General features: G+C 46.9%; 1 long non-coding RNA gene across 1 annotated transcript; it reads left to right on the top strand.

Moving 5' to 3' along the window:
- Nucleotides 1-1,978: 1,978 nt before the first annotated feature.
- Nucleotides 1,979-8,062, top strand: LOC140385321 (uncharacterized). Its single transcript, XR_011933335.1, has 2 exons — nucleotides 1,979-2,724; nucleotides 4,489-8,062. It is a non-coding gene; the product is annotated as an uncharacterized lncRNA (long non-coding RNA).
- The last annotated feature ends 12,119 nt before the right edge of the window (nucleotides 8,063-20,181 follow it).

The following is a 20,181-nucleotide window of genomic DNA, read 5'->3' as shown; positions in this document are numbered from 1 at the left end:
CATTCAGACTCGTCCGGAATGACAAGATGGATCCCAAATCGCACCATGCAACCCTATCCGCCCTTATACACTCGGGAGTTTGGCATCCGGGAGAAGATGACGACTTTGAGTCTGACTCCCAAAACGTGAACCCCTTTGCGACCCTGTTCGCAACCAATAACTGAGGTGTCCAGATGATGTTTTAAAAAGGAACCGCTTGGGAGAAAACGGTGTCCTTTCTGATGGAACCTGCAGCATGTTTAATGTTGTTTGTAGTGGTATTGTTAAATGTTGTTTGTAAGATCAAAAAAAATTTCAATGCCCCTCGCCACCACCCTTCTGACGCCCACTGGCAGTCAGAGAAACTAGTTTTTCCCGGACGCTAGTTCAGAGTGACGAATGTGATATAAAATAGTTACTTTAGAAAGCAGGAAGAGGTGTGTCTATGAGAGTGATGCTGCATTGATAGGGGCCAGAGAAAGGGATTGGAAGTGAGCCAATCAGAATAGATCGAACAGGTCAGGAGGGACATAGGCTGACCTATGTCCGTCGAGTATGTGAAACTTGATACCATTTGAATTGATTTTGCAGAGATCCCTTTGTCTTTTAGTTCAGTCGTTTTCTGGGGTGTAAGAGGCTGGATGTCTCTTACGTTTCTGTAAGATGATTCAAGCTTGCAAGCTAAACTTCTTTTTACGTGCGAATCCATCTCAACTTTTATTGAGGCCAGACTGACAGAGAAAGAAATTTGGGGATCAACATTTGGTGCCGAAAACCGGGATTTCTCTGGGCGATCCTGATCCAACTGCGAAATCAGAATTAGACTGATTATGAACAGGAGGATGGGGAACAAAGGGCCCTCAATGTAGAACTGGAAAACGACCGCGCATTGATTGTTCCCCTCTTCTTATCGTCTGATTAGTCTGGTCACTCGCGGTTGGCACAGAAAGACCGCCTCGACGAAATCACAGGTCAGTCTGGGGATTAGCACTTTAATTGATGGGATTTCATATTGTTGTTTCGGCTTGGGTTAGGGTTTTGGGCTGATGGGACTTTAATAATGAAGGTTCAGTCTATTATAAGGTTTCAGAGGCTGAAGTGACTTCATTAATGAAGGTTCAGTCTATTATAAGGGTTCAGAGGCTGATGTGACTTCATTAATGAAGGTTCAGTCTATTATAAGGGTTCAGAGGCTGATGTGACTTCATTAATGAAGGTTCAGTCTATTATAAGGGTTCAGAGGCTGATGTGACTTCATTAATGAAGGTTCAGTCTATTATATGGGTTCAGGGGCTGATGTGACTTCATTAATGAAGGTTCAGTCTATTATATGGGTTCAGGGGCTGATGAGACTTCAATAGATGGAGGTTCAGTCCAGTATAACTGTTTTTAAATCTGAAGATGGTTCAACTCTATGTGTGAGTGTTTTAAATATATAGTTGATTAAGCTAAAATTGTCTCCTTGGACTGTAAAGTTCCGAGGTCTAGTTGAGATTGTGAGGAATGCTGCATATTGGTTGAAGCAGAAGTCTCTCAAAGGGTTAACAGCAGCAGGCGGAGTTGAAAACAGACAGTGCTTCTCACTCAGGCTTTGAGATAACAGCAGCAGCCGTAGTGTAATCGGATACCTTTCCTTTGAGTCAGTGAACACCAGCAAAGTTACGTTTTGAATTAATTAAAGGAAACCAGTGGGTTTCTCCACCTCTTTGATAAAAGTTATTATTTTCGAAAGCAATTGATTGAAATTGCCAGAATCTTAAGTTTTACTTACTTGAAATAAGGTTTATCTCATTTTATCTGGAGATTAATAGAAACTTAAAGAAGATCATGGACACCATTTTAAAAAGTGTCAATCTGGAGATGATAGTTGATTTTGCTAATACTTATGTGTATGTAAAAGAAAAAAAACTTGTTAAAAGACAAATTGTTAAGATAAAGAAATAATTAAGTTGTAAATGTTATACAAGTTTGTGTTAAGCAAATTGTAAATTTAGTTCTGAGTTGAGATCAGAGCTAAGCTTGCAAGTTGCAGTAATTCAATTTGAATTTTCAAACATTTTTAAGTTTTTTAAAAAAAGAGAGCAAATAGAGAAAAGAAGGACACAGATCTTGAATGCGTTGAATAGCACATTTCAAAGGCCCATAAATCTTTCTGTTATCTTAGACCTAAAACCTAGGAAGATTGACGAGCCAGAGGAATTTCTGGAGCGTTTTAATGAAATCTACCGGGGGCAGTCAGGCGATTTGCTGTATCAAAATGGTCAGAATTCCCCTCAATACTGTGCTATGTTAATGCATTGCCTACCACCTTCTGTGGTTACTGCTGTGAAATGTAATAACATGAATTGGACAGAGAACGACCCTTCCCAGATGGCAAGGGCAGTCAGATTTTACTGGAAGGAGGGTGTAGGCCAAGAAGGAGGCTCAGTTACAAAGGTTAAGACTGAGTATGTAATGAAAAAGGATGATCTGCGACCCCAACAAGCGGCAGAAATGGTAGTTTACCAGCAGGAGCTCCAATATAGTGACTTTGTGTGGGTGGATCAGCGAAGAGGAGGATGAGACAACAGTGCTATATTTCTATCACCCCCCAGTGGTGGACGTTAGACGTTGAACAGTCACTGCATCACGTTACCCTGGCCTATGACAGAACTGGACGAAACAGGGAGTTGGAGGACAAATACCGGCCATTACTTGAGACCGAATGGCCAGTCAAGGTTACAGCCACAGTCACGGGAAAGGAAGGTACAGCCGATTTTGTTCCAATATCACCACATTTATGGCCACAGTCAGCTTCGGTAAGCCCTCATATTACACGTCAGGTCCATGACCAGTACCATGCCAAGGATATGGGGCGAATGGTCAGCATCTTACCGCAGCTCGTCAGAATAGGTATGAGATATACCTTTTGAACAATCCACGTCTGACATTTAAATACTGTACCACTATCAATCCAGCCTGTTTTCTTAGTGGTCCCCCTGTCCATGAAGACGCACCTGGCCACGACTGTTTAGCCTTGATTCAGGAAACTACCACAATAAGGGGCGATTTGAGTGACATTTCGTCAGAACAACCTGACATGATTATGTGTGGTCAAATATCCCACCGGGGTTTAGTTAATGACCTACTGCAGGCCCTCCTTATGCCCGCGCAGATTTCCGTTATTAAATGCGCTGCCCACACGAATGGTACAACCCCAGTTGACGTTGGTAATGAACGAGCAGATCGTGCAGCGCGCACAGCTGCACAAATTCAGCAAGTGATGGTGCCTAAAATGTTAAGTCAGACTAAACGATCTACTATGAATATGTCTGCTTCTGACAAGCGAATGCCAACCATCCAAGACGTCATAAGGTTACAGGAGGACGCTCCTGAGAGTGATAAACAAATGTGGAAATGGTTAGGTTGTACATATGATTCTGTTTCCTCTTTATGGACCACGCCTGCACATCAGACTTGTATGTCTGATGCGCTGGCTTTATGGGTCATTGAATGTGTACACTTTGCAACTCATTGTGGGGCTCGAGGGACTAGTGATTTGTTGCTTGACACTTGGTGGCACCCTAAAATGCAGGGGTTGGCCCAAAGTATCAGTAATCGGTGTTTGATTTGTCAGCAATATAACACCGGAAAAGGTATCCCTTGTGGGAAGGGGCAAACCCCGTTGCCCAGTGGTCCCTTTGAGACGCTCCAAATGGATTACATTGAGTTGGAAAGGTGTCAATGTTACAAATATGTTTTGGTCATTGTGGATGCGTTCAGCAGATGGGTCGAGGCGTATCCGACTATCTATAGTAAAGCTGCTCCTGTGGTTAAAGTCTTGATGAGGGAAATCATTCCCCGGTACGGTATACCAGCTCAGTTAAGTTCTGATAATGGGCCTCATTTTATTGGACAAATTAACAAGGAGTTTTGCTCCCAGTTGGGCATACGCCAGCAGTTACACTGTCCTTACAGACCGCAGGCGGCCGGGTTGGTTGAGAGACACAATCAGACCCTCAAAACTAAATTGGCAAAATTAAGAGCAGACACGGGACTGACATGGCTTAAGTTGCTCCCCGTTGCCCTCTTCCAGCTGCGGGTTACACCTGCGGGACCAGCCCGGCTCTCTCCCGCCGAGATTCTTTATGGCAGGCCTCTTAGAACTCCTTGGAGCCTGCAGGTTCCCAGACGGGTTCAGTTTCATCAGATGACTGAAGAAATGACCACCTATGTTCTAGCCCTTACGCAAGTGCTCAAGGAACTCCATGGCCATGTCCGCGCGGCTCACCAGCCATTGCCCCAGTACCTAGCTCACTTTCAGTCCAGCCCGGTAGTTATGTCATGGTCAAAAATTGGACTAGGAAGGGGTCGGAGCCGCGATGGGACGGGCCCTTCCAAGTTCTCCTTACCACCCCCACAGCAGTTAAAGTGGAGGGGCGAAGTGCTTGGTTCCACCTACATCACTGTAAATTGAGTCCATCTCCACTACTGTAAAAGGTCGGATACTAACCTGCCTCCCTTCTCCAGTGCTATTTTACAGGTGTGGAGCATGATGGAGTGGCTACGCATCGTCTGTCTGATATTTGGCCTCACTTCGCTTGGCGTGTTATTGGCGATGGATATGGAAAAGGGGAATATTATGTATCTGTGTAGCCCCAACCAATCTACAAGGATACATCACCTATGCAAAGGTGATGTTCTTCGCTGCCCCCATATACGAGGACATGGTATCGACTCATGGAAGGTCATCAAAGTTAAGGAGAATGCAGGAGTCATGAAGCAGCTGCACCGGTCCCGGCGATGGGAAGGGAACATTATATGGACATTGCCTTGTTTTTGGAATACATGTAAATTTGATTTTGGATGTGTTAAAAGTGGTACAATAAAGGTAAAATCAGGCTGTCAGAAGAGTGTAGGAAGAGACCATGAGAAAGAGAAAGGGACTAGAGAGAGGACGGGGCGTGTGAGAAGGGAAGTACAGCTAGAACGTAGGTTACCGGGAGATACACTTAAGTTAGTTAAAGGCCAAACTGAGGAAAACCCGGGTAGTAAACCTTGGGAGCCCTCGGGGCAATAACCAAGGAGTTGTCTCAGCTACGGTTGTTTGCAATGCAGAACCGGCATGCTCTTGACTATCTTCTGGCCCGTGAGGGTGGGGTATGCGCCATAGTACAGGGCAAGTGTATCATGGGTGTTCAGGACTTGACCGCTAACATTACTAAATTTATGGATCGCATACGGGATCACTTGGACGGGATGCAGGATCCTGACTCTTGGGGTAACTGGGGATTTGGAGGATGGAAGGACTGGTTGATAAATATGGCCATGTATCTAGTGGTAGCTATCGGCTGCATCTTTGTGGGCCTGGCCATCCTTAAATGTGTGATGGGTAGAATGCGGGGTGCACTAGATCAGATCACCGCCCCAATCACCGGAAAAAAAATTTAACTGTTAAAATCCATGAGGGTGAGGCAGATGAAGGGGGGCTAAGACAGGAATTGGAAATGCAACGACGGATCTTTTTAGATGAGGAACTGTAGCTATGGATTGGATAGTTCGGTTATCATGGAATGATAAAAGGAGGGAATGACGAATGTGATATAAAATAGTTACTTTAGAAAGCAGGAGGAGGTGTGTCTATGAGAGTGATGCTGCATTGATAGGGGCCAGAGAAAGGGATTGGAAGTGAGCCAATCAGAATAGATCGAACAGGTCAGGAGGGACATAGGCTGACCTATGTCCGTCGAGTATGTGAAACTTGATACCATTTGAATTGATTTTGCAGAGATCCCTTTGTCTTTTAGTTCAGTCGTTTTCTGAGGTGTAAGAGGCTGGATGTCTCTTACGTTTCTGTAAGATGATTCAAGCTTGCAAGCTAAATAAATAACTTCTTTTTACGTGCGAATCCATCTCAACTTTTATTGAGGCCAGACTGAGAAAGAAATTTGGGGATCAACAAGAGGAACTAGTTTGTCCACAGAGACTTGTTAATGTCCCAGACGCCAGTTCAGAGGAACTTGTCTGTCGACAGAAACACAGACCCCAGTTCATAACTGCCCTTCCGGTTCGAAGATAGAACCAATACATTTTTGCCTGCTCTTGTCGGTTGCTCAGGCAGTGGAGAAACGGCATTGGGACCCACCCTGCCTGGGAACCCCCCCTCTGGTCAGCTACGCTCGGGTAGAGAACACACGGCATTGGTCGCCGTCCCACCCGGGGATTCCATCCAAATCTTACCCGTCACGGCCCATACGCACCTCATTTTGGCAATATTTGTTCAAAAAGTTTTGTTTTGTTTTCAGGCGACCCTTAGGTTGTCATCCCTATGCTATTTACATCCTCAAACATGTGGATGGTAAATCGCACAGTCTGCAAGACTGCTCGCACTGTTTCAGTATTTTAAAGTGTGTCTTGTCCTGAATATTTGGTTTTAAAAAAGAAAAATGAGGGAGTCACACATGTTGACAAATTGTAAAGGGAGAATTGGCACTGAAGGACAGACATACTAACAGACGAAATATTAAACCAAGATAGTAACAGACACTATGCTTGATCCCACAGAACCCCAGAAGCTCCTGGAAAAGAGACGAAACGAAGAGAAGAGAAGAAAAAGAAGAAGAACCATGAGGACATCCTCTGTGTTGCTCATCACCCTAATGAACATTTGGTTGCGCGTGAACGCGAACCCCCGACCCCAATCCCCCAGCCGTTAATGATTCACTTCCCCATAGCACCCAGAGCCCAGTCACAAGCAAAACCACACCATCTTGGTGTGACAGGTTTATAACCTGGTACTCCCTGTCCTACTTAATAGAATCCCTACTAGTATTGGCGATACTCTGTTGCAGCGTGCAGACTATTCGCCTGAGGAAATGGCGAAGGAGAGCCTACCGCGCTCGCACCCCGGTCTAAAGGATAAGATCCCCTATTTTCGGTTATGACCAGACCCCCGACCGCCGCGATCTATAATAAAGAACATTCGTTTGCGTTCCTTTTTGTGAATAAAGAAATGTGTTTCATGAGCGATTGTACAATCCTGAGCTTGACTGCCAAGCCAGGAAAAATGTGAATAATGCTGCTATGATTTTGTCTGTATTGTTTAAAAAGTTAATATGATTGAATGTTTGAGTGAGTGTAGTTTATTAAGGACAGTTAGAGGTACCGTTTTCTTATTTTGTAATGCATGTCCCTGTTTTGACATAGCGCCACTTAGAATGTTAATTTAAAATGTTCTTGCATAGTTATGATCAGTGTAGAGGCCATAGAAGAGTACTCGCCGGGTCAGGGAATGAAAACAACGCAGTTATGTGATCACTTCATGCTTCGCGTTAGGATCACAAGGAGGGTCTGTAGCCACCTGAGTTGGCCACTTCCCGACTTAAAATGGAGAACCGCAAAGGCTGAAGGGAAATTCAGCCAACACAGGCAAAAACTAGCAGGTGCAAGTTTACTGTGTATTAGACTCTGCAGAAACCCAGCCAGTATCGATACAAGCAGCCATCTGCATAGTAATGTAGCAGCCATCTACATAGTAATGAGCGATCCCCGGGAACAATCGAAACATTTTGAGGTAAACAAGGCCAATCCAGACTCCTCGGCGCCAGCAGGAGCCAACACAAAAGAGGTTAACGGACACTGAAAGACTGCCCAACGATCAGGGAACAGCTCCAGTATTGGAGAAATCGAACCAAGCGATTGGAACAAAGTCTAATTACTTGAAACCAGGTACGGGGTCCGCCCCGAAGGGCAGGAAGCCCCTGGGGACTATAAAGTAAAGCCCCCAAGTTCAAATCGTCCTTCTTGACAGGGTCACTCAGCAACGCGAAGCAACCCCTGAGAGTGAACTGTCCGGCGGCCTCCAAGAAAGTAAGTCTCAAGTCAACGCTCGCTACGAGATAGGCGCTCCTAGCTACCAGTCCATACCAGCTTTTGAATCCCGCAGACTCAGAACCCGAACGAAAGGCCATTTGTTCCCCTGACCTGGTGGGCCAGTCCGAAGCTCAGTATAGGCCTGTTAGTTATAGAAATAGCCTAGAAAGTAGAGTTTATGCATGAGTAGCGATTTACTGTGTATAATAAATGTGTATTGATTTGAATCTTACTAATTGGTGTGTTAAGTTATTGATCATTACTTGAACTTGAACCTCGTGGCGGTATAAAGATACCTGGCGACTCTAGAGCAAAGGTTATAAAACAGAGCCAATTGAACCAACCAAAAGTTAGCAACAATTCGACTCTGTTGAAGGCCTTAACTGTGTCCAGGGAGATGATCACCTCGGGTATTCTCTCCCTGGGGGTGGGGTCATTTTACATTCAGCAGCCACCTGATGCACGCTGTGAGCTGCCTACCCTTGACAAAGCCCATTTGGTCCTCTGCGACCCTGGTACATAGCCCTCTAGCCTTTGGCCAGGACCTTTGCGAGTATTTTCGTGTCCACATTCAGCAGTGAAATGGGTCTGTATGATCCACATTCCGTCTTTATTTTTTTGGGTATCAGTGAAATTGTGGCCTACGCTAGTGTGGGGAGGGGGGGTCAGGGTGCCCCTTACCAGTGAGTCTGTGAACATATCCCTTAGGTGTGGGGCCAGGACTGGTGCAAACATTTTGTAGAAGTCCTCCGGGTGCCCGTCAGGTCTCGGTGCCTTCCCTCCCTGCATAGGGCTAATGTTCCCCATGATCTACTGGTGCTTCCAGCTCCCCGTCTGTCTTCCCCCACAACTGGTAGTTCCAGTCCGTCTCGGAAATGTTTCATTCCCGTGTCCCCGTTGGGCACGGAGGTGTACGGTCTTTGGCAGAAAGTCTCAAATGGCCGATTGACCTCCTTTGGTTCTGTTACCAGTCTGCCTCTGCTATCCTTTACCTGCACTAGTTCCCTCGTGGCTGCCTGCTTTCTCAGCTGGTGAGCCAATAGGTAGCCAGCTTTGTCTCTGTGTTCGTAGAAGATCCCGCATGTCTGGCAGAGTTGGTACACTGCTTTCCTAGTGGATAGCAGGTTAAAGTCCATTTGCAGCTTTTTCCTCTCCACCAGCAGCTCTACGGTTGGGACCTCGGATTATTTTCTGTCGACTTCCAGAATGGAGTCCACCAGTTGTTGCCTGGCCACCCTCTCTTCCTTTTCTCTGCTTGCCTTGTAGGCTATGATGCCTCCTCTAAACACGGCCTTCAGTGCCTCCCAGAACGTGGAGGGTGAGACCTCCCCATTTTGATTGTTACTAACGTAGTCGCCTATGGCCCACGATGTTTTTTGGCAAAAGGCCTTGTTAACCAGGAGGTCCGTGTCCAGCTTACACGTGGGCCGCTGGTCAAGGCCTGTCTCCAACCTCAAATCCATGGAATGTGGAGCATGGTCGGAGATAACGATTGCGGAGTATTCCGTTCCCATGATCCCTGAAAGCACTGATTTCCCCACTGCAAAGAAGTCAATGCAGGTGTACACCTTGTGCACTTGTGAAAAGTATGAGAATTCCTTTTCTCTCGGGTGCAGGAACCTCCATGGGTCCACCGCCCCCATGTGCTCCATAAATGCTCCCAGTTCCCTAGCCATGCCAGTCTTTTTCCCTGTTCTGGGGTTCGATCAGTTGGTCAGTGGGTCCTGCACGCAGTTCAAGTTGCCCCCCCCCATAATTAGTCGGTGTGTGACAATGTTGGGGATTTCTGCCATGGTCTTCTTTATGAATTCTGTGTCATCCCAGTTGGGAGCGTACACATTTACCAGTACGACCGGTGCCCCTTCCAGGAAAACGCTGACCATGACGTACCGTTCCCCCTGGGTCCGTAACTGTCTTGGTTTTCGTAAACCTCGTCCTCTTGTTAATTAGTATTGCTAACCCCTAGCCCTCGTCCCGTACCACGAATGGTACGTCTGTCCCACCCAGCCCTTTCTTACCAGCAGTCGGTCCTCCTCCCTCAGGTGCTCTCTCTTGTAGGTAGACTATGTCTGCTTTTCAGCTTCTTAGGCGGGCAAAGACTCTGGATCTTTTCTCTGGGCCATTGAGTCCCTTTACATTCCAGGTAGCAATCCCGGTGGGGGGTTTCTGACCGCCCGGTCCTGCGAGATCACCCATACTTACCTGGTGGACGCGCCCCTGTATTCCGGAGTTTCCCTTTGTTAGGGGGCCGTCCAAAATGGCCGCGGTCGCTGCTCTCCCCATGAGGTCTGTAAAAGATAATGGGAAGAATGTCATTTGAAACATGGATAACCCAAAGGAACATGAGAAAAAGCGAAGTAGGAGAAATGGAAAAAGATTCTATAAACGCAAATGCAATAAAATGCTTCAAAATGATAAAGGATTAAAAGGCTGAAATACAGCACAGTAATCAGCAGGAAGCTTCCATGCTAGTGTTCAGACAAGCCAAGCTCATGTTAACTCCACAGCGCCCTTACATTGACACCACATTAACAAGAAGTGTACTTAACGCTTTAACCGATTTAAACATCAAGCCTTGATGATGTTAACAAATGGACAATATGTATACCTGGATAAGCAGAAGATATTACCTTCGGAGAAGGTCATGTAATCAGTAAGGCCTCAAGAAGGGTAATTAAAAAGTATAAAAACCCTGAATCGCTAGTTGCCAGCAGGAGCTCTCTGCAGCTACTTCGGTATATTGGAACAGCCGGACTCAGAAGCTGAACAGAGAACCGCGACTACTGAGAACACCAAGAGGAAGAGAGATTGTCAAGGGGGCCACGAATGTCCGGTCAAGTTGATGGGACTCCAGAAGCAAGATCTTTTTTACTTATTGTAAAACAGTAATTTTATCTTTTGAAACAAATAAAGTAATTAAAAATTTACTCTAACCTGAAATAGTGGTTATTACAAAATATTTGTAGATGTAGATTATACCAGGAATAACTTGAAATATTAGTTTGACCCTGAATAGCACCTACTTAAGCCTGCATTAAAGAGTCTAGGAGTGAACCCTAGCACCATATAGAATCTTAGGTTTAAGGAAAATTTCAAAAAGAAGTTGGTAATAAAAGTACAGATCGGGCCCCAGCGCTCCGGGGTTTCCCTTTGTCCAGGGGGCACCCAACATGGCTGCCAGCTATGTGTATGCCACATGGGTGCGCCCCTGCGCTCTGGGGTCTCCCTTCGCCCTGATGCCTTCTTGAGTGGCTGTTTGTGGCTCCATGCCTGCCAAAGACTGTGTCCGTTCTATTTCTCTACCTTAACCTTCTCTTCGCTTCTCTTTTGTTCTGCGCTCTCCCCTCGACTCCTCTCCCCCCTAGCCCCTGTCCCTCTGCCCGGCCCTGTGTTCTCCCCCCCCCCCCCCCCCCCATATGCCTCCCCCTTCTTTGTGCCAGGTGCTCCCTCTCCCCTGCCCTCCTGTGTTGGCCATCATCGCTAGCATGGTGGCTTCCCTCCCAGTACTTGCCCAGTTCTGGCCCTGCTTTACCTTCTTCCTATCAGCCCTTGTCACGCCCTCCTGTCTGCTTTTCTCACCCTCGATTCCCTTGCTCCGCTCCCCCCATTGAGAGAAGAAACAAGCCCTGAAACTAGGCAACACAGTCCCGCACAAAACGCAAAACAAATGGGTACAGTTCATGATCTTATAGTCTCTGTTTGTGGTCTGTCCTCAGTTCTTTGTTTCGATTCTTCCTTTCTTTTCCGCCCCCGTGGCTTTCATTGCTGTTGCAGCTGTTCCTCCCCCAATTTGTTCGATTTAACAAACTCATCAGCCTCCGCTGTGGCGTTAAAATACAGTGCCTTTCCCTTGAACGTTACCGAGAGTCTGGCCGGGAATAATATCCCAAATCGCACCCTACTTTTGTCCAGTGCTGATTTTGCTCTGTTGAACTCAGCCCTTCTTTTGGCCAGGTCCGCCCCAATGTCCTGGTACCCTTCTATTCTTCCCTTCCCATGTGCACGATTTTGTCTGCTGGGCCCACCTTAAGATTTGTTCCCAGTCCTGGAACCGGTGCAGCTTCGTGATAATCGCTCTGGGCTGCTCCCCGGCTTTGGGCTTGGGTCAAAGCGACCCGTGGGCCCTTTCTATTTCTGGGGGGTTTGGAAATCCTTCCCTTCCCACTAGCTACACGTGTAGTGTCTCCCACCCGCCCTCCTCCTCTAACCTAATAATAAGACCCATTGGTGTAAGGTAAGTGCCATATTATATTATTATATTATTAGCATTGTGCAGGTCAAGGATCGGAGGTGGAGGAGCAGTCTCTGTCAGCGAGAGAACCTGAGAACATCTCAGAAGGTAAGAAGGTAAGTAAGTGATTTTTACTTTTATACCTTTTTTCAAATTGTGTGTGTCGGGGGGAAACTGAAGTGACATCACAGAAAAGCTGTGACCTGAGTGGCTGGTTGGGATTCTAACCTAAATTTAAAAAAAAAAAAAAAAATTTGAGTATTTGGGAACTAATTAAACATAATAACTTAATTATAATTTAGAGGATATCTAAGCCAGAGATCGGAGAATATTATAGTTAGCTATCGCATTTCTATTAGAAATCTAGTGCTAGGAAACAGATAGTTGACAGTAACTTTGCAATTTAAAAAAAAAGTATTTAAAAAAAAAAGACAAATTTTAATTTTAATTAATTGACGCAATGTCAGTTAGAGGGGTGCTGTGCTCTGACTGTGAGATGTGGCAGGTCCGGCAGGCTTCCAGCGTCCCGGATGGCTTCATCTGCAGAAAGTGCACCCAACTGCAGCTCCTCACAGACCGCATGGTTCGGTTGGAGCAGCAATTGGATGCACTTAGGAGCATGCAGGTGGCGGAAAGCGTCATAGATCGCAGTTATGTAAATGTGGTCACACCCAAGGTGCAGGCAGAGAAATGGGTGACCACCAGAAAGGGCAGGCAGTCAGTGCAGGAATCCCCTGTGGTTGTCCCCCTCTCGAACAGATATACCCCTTTGGATACTGTCGGGGGGGATAGCCTATCAGGGGAAAACAGCAGCAGCCAGAGCAGTGGCACCACGGCTGGCTCTGATGTTCAGAAGGGAGGGTCAAAGCGCAGAAGAGTAATAGTAATAGGGGACTCTATAGTCAGGGGCACAGATAGGCGCTTCTGTGGACGTGAAAGAGACTCCAGGATGGTATGTTGCCTCCCTGGTGCCAGGGTCCAGGATGTCTCCGAACGGGTAGAGGGAATCCTGAAGGGGGAGGGCAAACAGGCAGAGGTCGTTGTACATATTGGTACTAACGACATAGGCAGGAAGGGGCATGAGGTCCTGCAGCAGGAGTTCAGGGAGCTAGGCAGAAAGTTAAAAGACAGGACCTCGAGGGTTGTAATCTCGGGATTACTCCCTGTGCCACGTGCCAGTGAGGCTAGAAATAGGAAGATAGAGCAGACAAACACGTGGCTAAACAGCTGGTGTAGGAGGGAGGGTTTCCGTTATCTGGACCACTGGGAGCTCTTCCGGGGCAGGTGTGACCTGTATAAGATGGACGGGTTGCATCTAAACCGGAGAGGCATAAATATCCTGGCCGCGAGGTTTGCTAGTGTCACACGGGAGGGTTTAAACTAGTATGGCAGGGGGGTGGGCACGGGAGCAATAGGTCAGAAGGTGAGAGCATTGAGGGGGAACTAGGGAATAGGGACAGTGTGGCTCTGAGGCAGAGCAGACGGGGAGAAGTTGCTGAACACAGCGGGTCTGGTGGCCTGAAGTGCATATGTTTTAATGCAAGGAGCATTACGGGTAAGGCAGATGAACTTAGAGCTTGGATTACTACTTGGATTACTACTTGTTGTTGCCATTACAGAGACCTGGTTGAGGGAAGGGCAGGATTGGCAGCTAAACGTTCCAGGATTTAGATGTTTCAGGCGGGATAGAGGGGGATGTAAAAGGGGAGGCGGAGTTGCGCTACTTGTTCGGGAGAATATCACAGCTATACTGCGAGAGGACACCTCCGAGGGCAGTGAGGCTATATGGGTAGAAATCAGGAATAAGAAGGGTGCAGTCACAATGTTGGGGGTATACTACAGGCCTCCCAACAGCCAGCGGGAGATGGAGGAGCAGATAGGTAGACAGATTTTGGAAAAGAGTAAAAACAACAGGGTTGTGGTGATGGGAGACTTCAACTTCCCCAATATTGTCTGGGACTCACTTAGTGCCAGGAGCTTAGACGGGGCGGAGTTTGTAAGGAGCATCCAGGAGGGCTTCTTAAAACAATATGTAAACAGTCCAACTAGGGAAGGGGCGGTACTGGACCTGGTATTGGGGAATGAGCCCGGCCAGGTGGTAGATGTTTCAGTAGGGGAGCATTTCGGTAACAGTGACCACAATTCAGTAAGTTTTAAAGTACTGGTGGACAAGGATAAGAGTGGTCCGAGGATGAATGTGCTAAATTGGGGGAAGGCTAATTATAACAATATTAGGCGGGAACTGAAGAACATAGATTGGGGGCGGATGTTTGAGGGCAAATCAACATCTGACATGTGGGAGGCTTTCAAGTGTCAGTTGAAAGGAATACAGGACAGGCATGTTCCTGTGAGGAAGAAAGATAAATACGGCAATTTTCGGGAACCTTGGATGACGAGTGATATTGTAGGCCTCGTCAAAAAGAAAAAGGAGGCATTTGTCAGGGCTAAAAGGCTGGGAACAGACAAAGCCTGTGTGGCATATAAGGAAAGTAGGAAGGAGTCAGGAGGGCTAGAAGGGGTCATGAAAAGTCATTGGCAAATAGGGTTAAGGAAAATCCCAAGGCTTTTTACACGTACATAAAAAGCAAGAGGGTAGCCAGGGAAAGGGTTGGCCCACTGAAGGATAGGCAAGGGAATCTATGTGTGGAGCCAGAGGAAATGGGCGAGGTACTAAATGAATACTTTGCATCAGTATTCACCAAAGAGAAGGAATTGGTAGATGTTGAGTCTGGAGAAGGGGGTGTAGATAGCCTGGGTCACATTGTGATCCAAAAAGACGAGGTGTTGGGTGTCTTAAAAAATATTAAGGTAGATAAGTCCCCACGGCCTGATGGGATCTACCCCAGAATACTGAAGGAGGCTGGAGAGGAAATTGCTGAGGCCTTGACAGAAATCTTTGGATCCTCGCTGTCTTCAGGGGATGTCCCGGAGGACTGGAGAATAGCCAATGTTGTTCCTCTGTTTAAGAAGGGTAGCAAGGATAATCCCGGGAACTACAGGCCGGTGAGCCTTACTTCAGTGGTAGGGAAATTACTGGAGAGAATTCTTCGAGACAGGATCTACTCCCATTTGGAAGCAAATGGACGTATTAGTGAGAGGCAGCACGGTTTTGTGAAGGGAAGGTCGTGTCTCACTAACTTGATAGAGTTTTTCGAGGAGGTCACTAAGATGATTGATGCAGGTAGGGCAGTAGATGTTGTCTATATGGACTTCAGTAAGGCCTTTGACAAGGTCCCTCATGGTAGACTAGTACAAAAGGTGAAGTCACACGGGATCAGGGGTGAACTGGCAAGGTGGATACAGAACTGGCTAGGCCATAGAAGGCAGAGGGTAGCAATGGAGGGATGCTTTTCTCATTGGAGGGCTGTGACCAGTGGTGTTCCACAGGGATCAGTGCTGGGACCTTTGCTCTTTGTAATATATATAAATGATTTGGAGGAAAATGTAACTGGTCTGATTAGTAAGTTTGCAGACGACACAAAGGTTGGTGGAATTGCGGATAGCGATGAGGACTGTCTGAGGATACAGCAGGATTTAGATTGTCTGGAGACTTGGGCGGAGAGATGGCAGATGGAGTTTAATCCGGACAAATGTGAGGTAATGCATTTTGGAAGGGCTAATGCAGGTAGGGAATATAAAGTGAATGGTAGAACCCTCAAGAGTATTGAAAGTCAAAGAGATCTAGGAGTACAGGTCCACAGGTCATTGAAAGGGGCAACACAGGTGGAGAAGGTAGTCAAGAAGGCATACGGCATGCTTGCCTTCATTGGCCGGGGCATTGAGTATAAGAATTGGCAAGTCATGTTGCAGCTGTATAGAACCTTAGTTAGGCCACACTTGGAGTATAGTGTTCAATTCTGGTCGCCACACTACCAGAAGGATGTGGAGGCTTTAGAGAGGGTGCAGAAGAGATTTACCAGAATGTTGCCTGGTATGGAGGGCATAAGCTATGAGGAGCGATTGAATAAACTCGGTTTGTTCTCACTGGAACAAAGGAGGTTGAGGGGCGACCTGATAGAGGTATACAAAATTATGAGGGGCATAGACAGAGTGGATAGTCAGAGGCTTTTCCCCAGGGTAGAGGGGTCAATTACTAGGGGGCATAAGTTTAAGGTGAGAGGCGCAAAGTTTAGAGTAGATGTACGAGGCAAGTTTTTTACGCAGAGGGTAGTGGGTGCCTGGAACTCACTACCGGAGGAGGTAGTGGAAGCAGGGACGATAGGGACATTTAAGGGGCATCTTGACAAATATATGAATAGGATGGGAATAGAAGGATACGGACCCAGGAAGTGTAGAAGATTGTAGTTTAGTCGGGCAGTATGGTCGGCACGGGCTTGGAGGGCCGAAGGGCCTGTTCCTGTGCTGTACATTTCTTTGTTCTTTGTTCTTTGTTAGCTTGTCCAGTATTTGGGCGATGTAGCCTGCTGGGTCTCTATCCCCACTGGCGGACCCACTATTCTGACGTTCTGCTGTCTGGATCTGTTTTCCTGGTCCTCCACTTTCCCTCTTAGGCTCCCCTGGGACATTACCAACCTTCTCACCTCGGTTTCAAGAGCTACCGTCCTGTCGCTCTGGTCCGAGGTGACCTTCTCCAACTCCATGATAATTTTATCCTGTGCCTCAACCTTCCTTTTCTGTCCTTTGATGGTCCGCTGCATTTTGTCTGTCGTCTCCGGCAGCACCTCTTTCATCAAATGACCGTCCTGATCACCTCCTTTATGGCGTTTAGCTCCCCTTTTAGCACGCTTCTCCACTCTTCCCCCTGTGCGGAGGGGGATGGTGGTCGCCGTGTCCTGTTCCTGCTCCGCTGTTTGGTCTGCCAGCTTTTCCCCTTCCAGGTTCGCATGAACCTGCCTGCCTGCGGGCCCGCCGCTCCTACTGCTGCTCTTTGTATCTCGCCGTCCCTTCTATTTGTTATTTTTTCCAGCCATAATCCTCTTGTGTGCCTTTCGCCTTTGGCTTGGTTTTGGTGGGCTTTTTAGGCCCATGCTGTTTCTCACACTGAGGCTGCTCTCCCTTCCCCCGTTGTTCTAACTCGCCGGGTTTATCTCTCCCCACACTGTTCTTCACTCTGAAGCTGCTCTTCCATCCCCCGCTGTTCTAACTCGCCGGGTCTATCTCTCTCCACACTGGTCCTCACCCTGAAGCTGCTCTCCCTTCCCCCGCTGTTCTAACTCACCGGGTCTGTCATTAAGAACAAAGTTAACCCGCAAACAAAACAGGGCAAAGGCCCCAAACAGGACAAATCAATACATACAAAACCCAAAGAGAAAAGAAATTTAGCAGCATATCAAGAACACAACACCTGCCAGTCCCCTGTCCTTAACAAAGTTCATTGTCTCATCTGGCAAAGCAAAATAAAGTTCCTGGCCCACTGTTCACTGCTCACAATACTCCAAATGGCGTCTGACCAAAGCTTTATACAGTCTCAGACGTACATCCCTGGTCTTGTATTCTAGCCCTCTCTACATGAATAATAACATTAGAACATAGAACATTACAGCGCAGTACAGGCCCTTCGGCCCTCAATGTTGCGCCGACCTGTGAAACCACTCTAAAGCCCATCTACACTATTCCCTTATCGTCCATATGTCTATCCAATGACCATTTGAATGCCCTTAGTGTTGGCGAGTCCACTACTGTTGCAGACAGGGCATTCCACAACATTGCATTTGCCTTCCAAACTGCCGACTAAACCTGCACGTTAACCTTAAGAGAATCTTGAACAAGGATCCAAGTCTCTTTGTACTTCTGATTTCCTAAGCATTTCCCCATTTAGAAAATAGTCTATGCCTCAATTCCTCCTTCCAAAGTGCACAACCTCACACTTTTCCACATTGTATTCCATCTGCCACTTCCATGCCCACTCTCCTAGCCTGTCCAAGTCCTTCTGCAGCCCCCCTGCTTCCTCAATACTACCAACCTGTTTTCCCCAGTCCACCTCCATATTGAAGTCCCCTATGATTATTGTAATATTGCCTTTTTTACATGCCTTTTCTATCTCCTGATTTATTTTCTGCCCCACATCCTGACTACTGTTAGGGGGCCTGTACATAACTCCCATCAGGCCCTTTTTACCTTTGCGATTCCTCAACTCGACCCACAGCATTTCTATACCTTCTGGTCCTATATCGCTCCTTGCTATCGATTTAACTTCATTCCTTACTAACCACTCTGCCCCCTTTGCCCATCTGACTGTCCTTTCGATAGGACACATATTCTTGGATATTTAAATCCCAGCCCTGGACCCCTTGGAGCCACGTCTCTGATGTCAACAACATCATACCGGCTAATTTCAATGTGCGCAACAAGCTCATTCACCTTGTTCCATATACTGCGCGCATTTAGGTACAATACGCTCAGTCCTGCATTGACAACCTTCTTTCTCACACTTGTTATCATTTTTGCTGTGCCTGAGGGTGATGTTGTTCTCATATTTTTGATCCCTATTTCCCCTTCAGTTATTATACCTTCTAAGCTGTCACTCTGGTTCCGACCCCCCCTGCCATATTAGTTTAAATCCTCCAAACATAAAACCATAGAATCACTATAGTGTAGCAGGAAGCAAATCTTTCGACAGTGGGAGGACACTGGAGCATCCGGAGGAAACTCATGCACACATGTGGAGAACGTCCAAGCTCCAAACAGTCACCCAAGGCTGGAATTGAACCTGTGTCATTCATGCTGTGAGCCAGTAGTGCCACCTCGATCTTCATAGAATCCCTACAGTGCAGGAGGGGTCTGCACAAACCTTTCGAAAGGCCACCCTACCTAGGCCCAATCCCTCACCTTATTCCTGTGACCCCACCCATACTTCGGATATTTAGGGGCAATTTTGCACAGCCAATTCACCTAGCCTGCAGATCTTTGCACTGTGGGAGGAAACCAGAGCACCCGGAGGAAACCCACGCAGACATGAGGAGAATGTCCAAACTCCATAGACAGTAACCTGAGATCAGAATAGAAACTGGGTCTGGTACTATGAGGCAGCAGTGCTAACCATCCCTTACCAGGATCTTGTCCAATCTTTCCTCACAGCTAAAGGTTTCTAACAACATCCTCATAAATCTCCTTTGTACCATTTCTGGTGTGATCACATCCTTTCTGAGGTGCAGTAACCAGAACTCTATGCAGTGCTGTAGCTGTGGAAAATTAGCTTTTTGTGCAGTTCGAGCATAACTTTCCTGTTGTTCCATTCTATGTCCAGGCGAACAAAGTATCTGCAATCCACCATAACCAGATTAGCTACTTGCATGCTATCTTAAGAGTTGTCCGCCCTGTGGTGATATGCATAACTGTAAATACACAAGGGGTTAATGTAGATACCTACTGTATGTGCGACAAGTAATGACGGCATCTCACTTCCCATACCAGATGTGCAATGTGACAGACCTCAGCTAGTGTGTACAGAGGCACTCGACAATCACGGTGAGACTACTGGTGACTCCAGTGACACCACGTTAATTCAAACCTCATCCGCTCGACCCTCTCAACACGAAAATGCATTCCTGAACTTTTTGACTCCGGGCGGGGAGCATCAAGGAGCCAAAACTGATTCAGGTGAAACAGACCAGACTCCAGACGGGGAGCATCGACAAGCCAAAGCTGACTCAAGTAAGCCGGACATGACTCCAGACGGGGAGCGCCGCAAACTCAGTGACGGCACGCTCAAGGAAATAGCAGATGCCAAAAAGGACGCTGACACAAGTAACTGTGTGAAGGACTCGTATTATCCACAGAGTGTGGTCCTTGAGCACAGCAAACACAACAACAAAACCAACGAACACAAAAACCACATCAAAGATAATAACAAGAAGCGTACCAAAGGCAACAACGTCGACAACAAGCACGACGAAAACACCAATGGAACTACGACTGGTACGACATAGTATAACTCTGCAAATGCGGGACACTGTTACTGCTCAGCTCAGTACAATGACATACCATGGCAGGGCGATGCATCTTACCAATTCACGTTTGCTGCACTACCAACAGGCAACCTGGCTTTCAGGACCGATGCCATCAAGAATTACCACCACAAGCATCGAAAGAAAGAAAGAGTCCACCTCAGACAACAAAGTGATTTGACCACTTCTTGGTTCTGTAGGCACAGGGATACT

The sequence above is a fragment of the Scyliorhinus torazame genome, chromosome 11, assembly GCF_047496885.1.
Source record: "Scyliorhinus torazame isolate Kashiwa2021f chromosome 11, sScyTor2.1, whole genome shotgun sequence".
In the NCBI taxonomy this organism is placed as follows: domain Eukaryota; kingdom Metazoa; phylum Chordata; class Chondrichthyes; order Carcharhiniformes; family Scyliorhinidae; genus Scyliorhinus; species Scyliorhinus torazame.
Note: the sequence above shows the minus strand (reverse complement) of the source record. Positions and strands in the feature narration are given on the sequence as shown.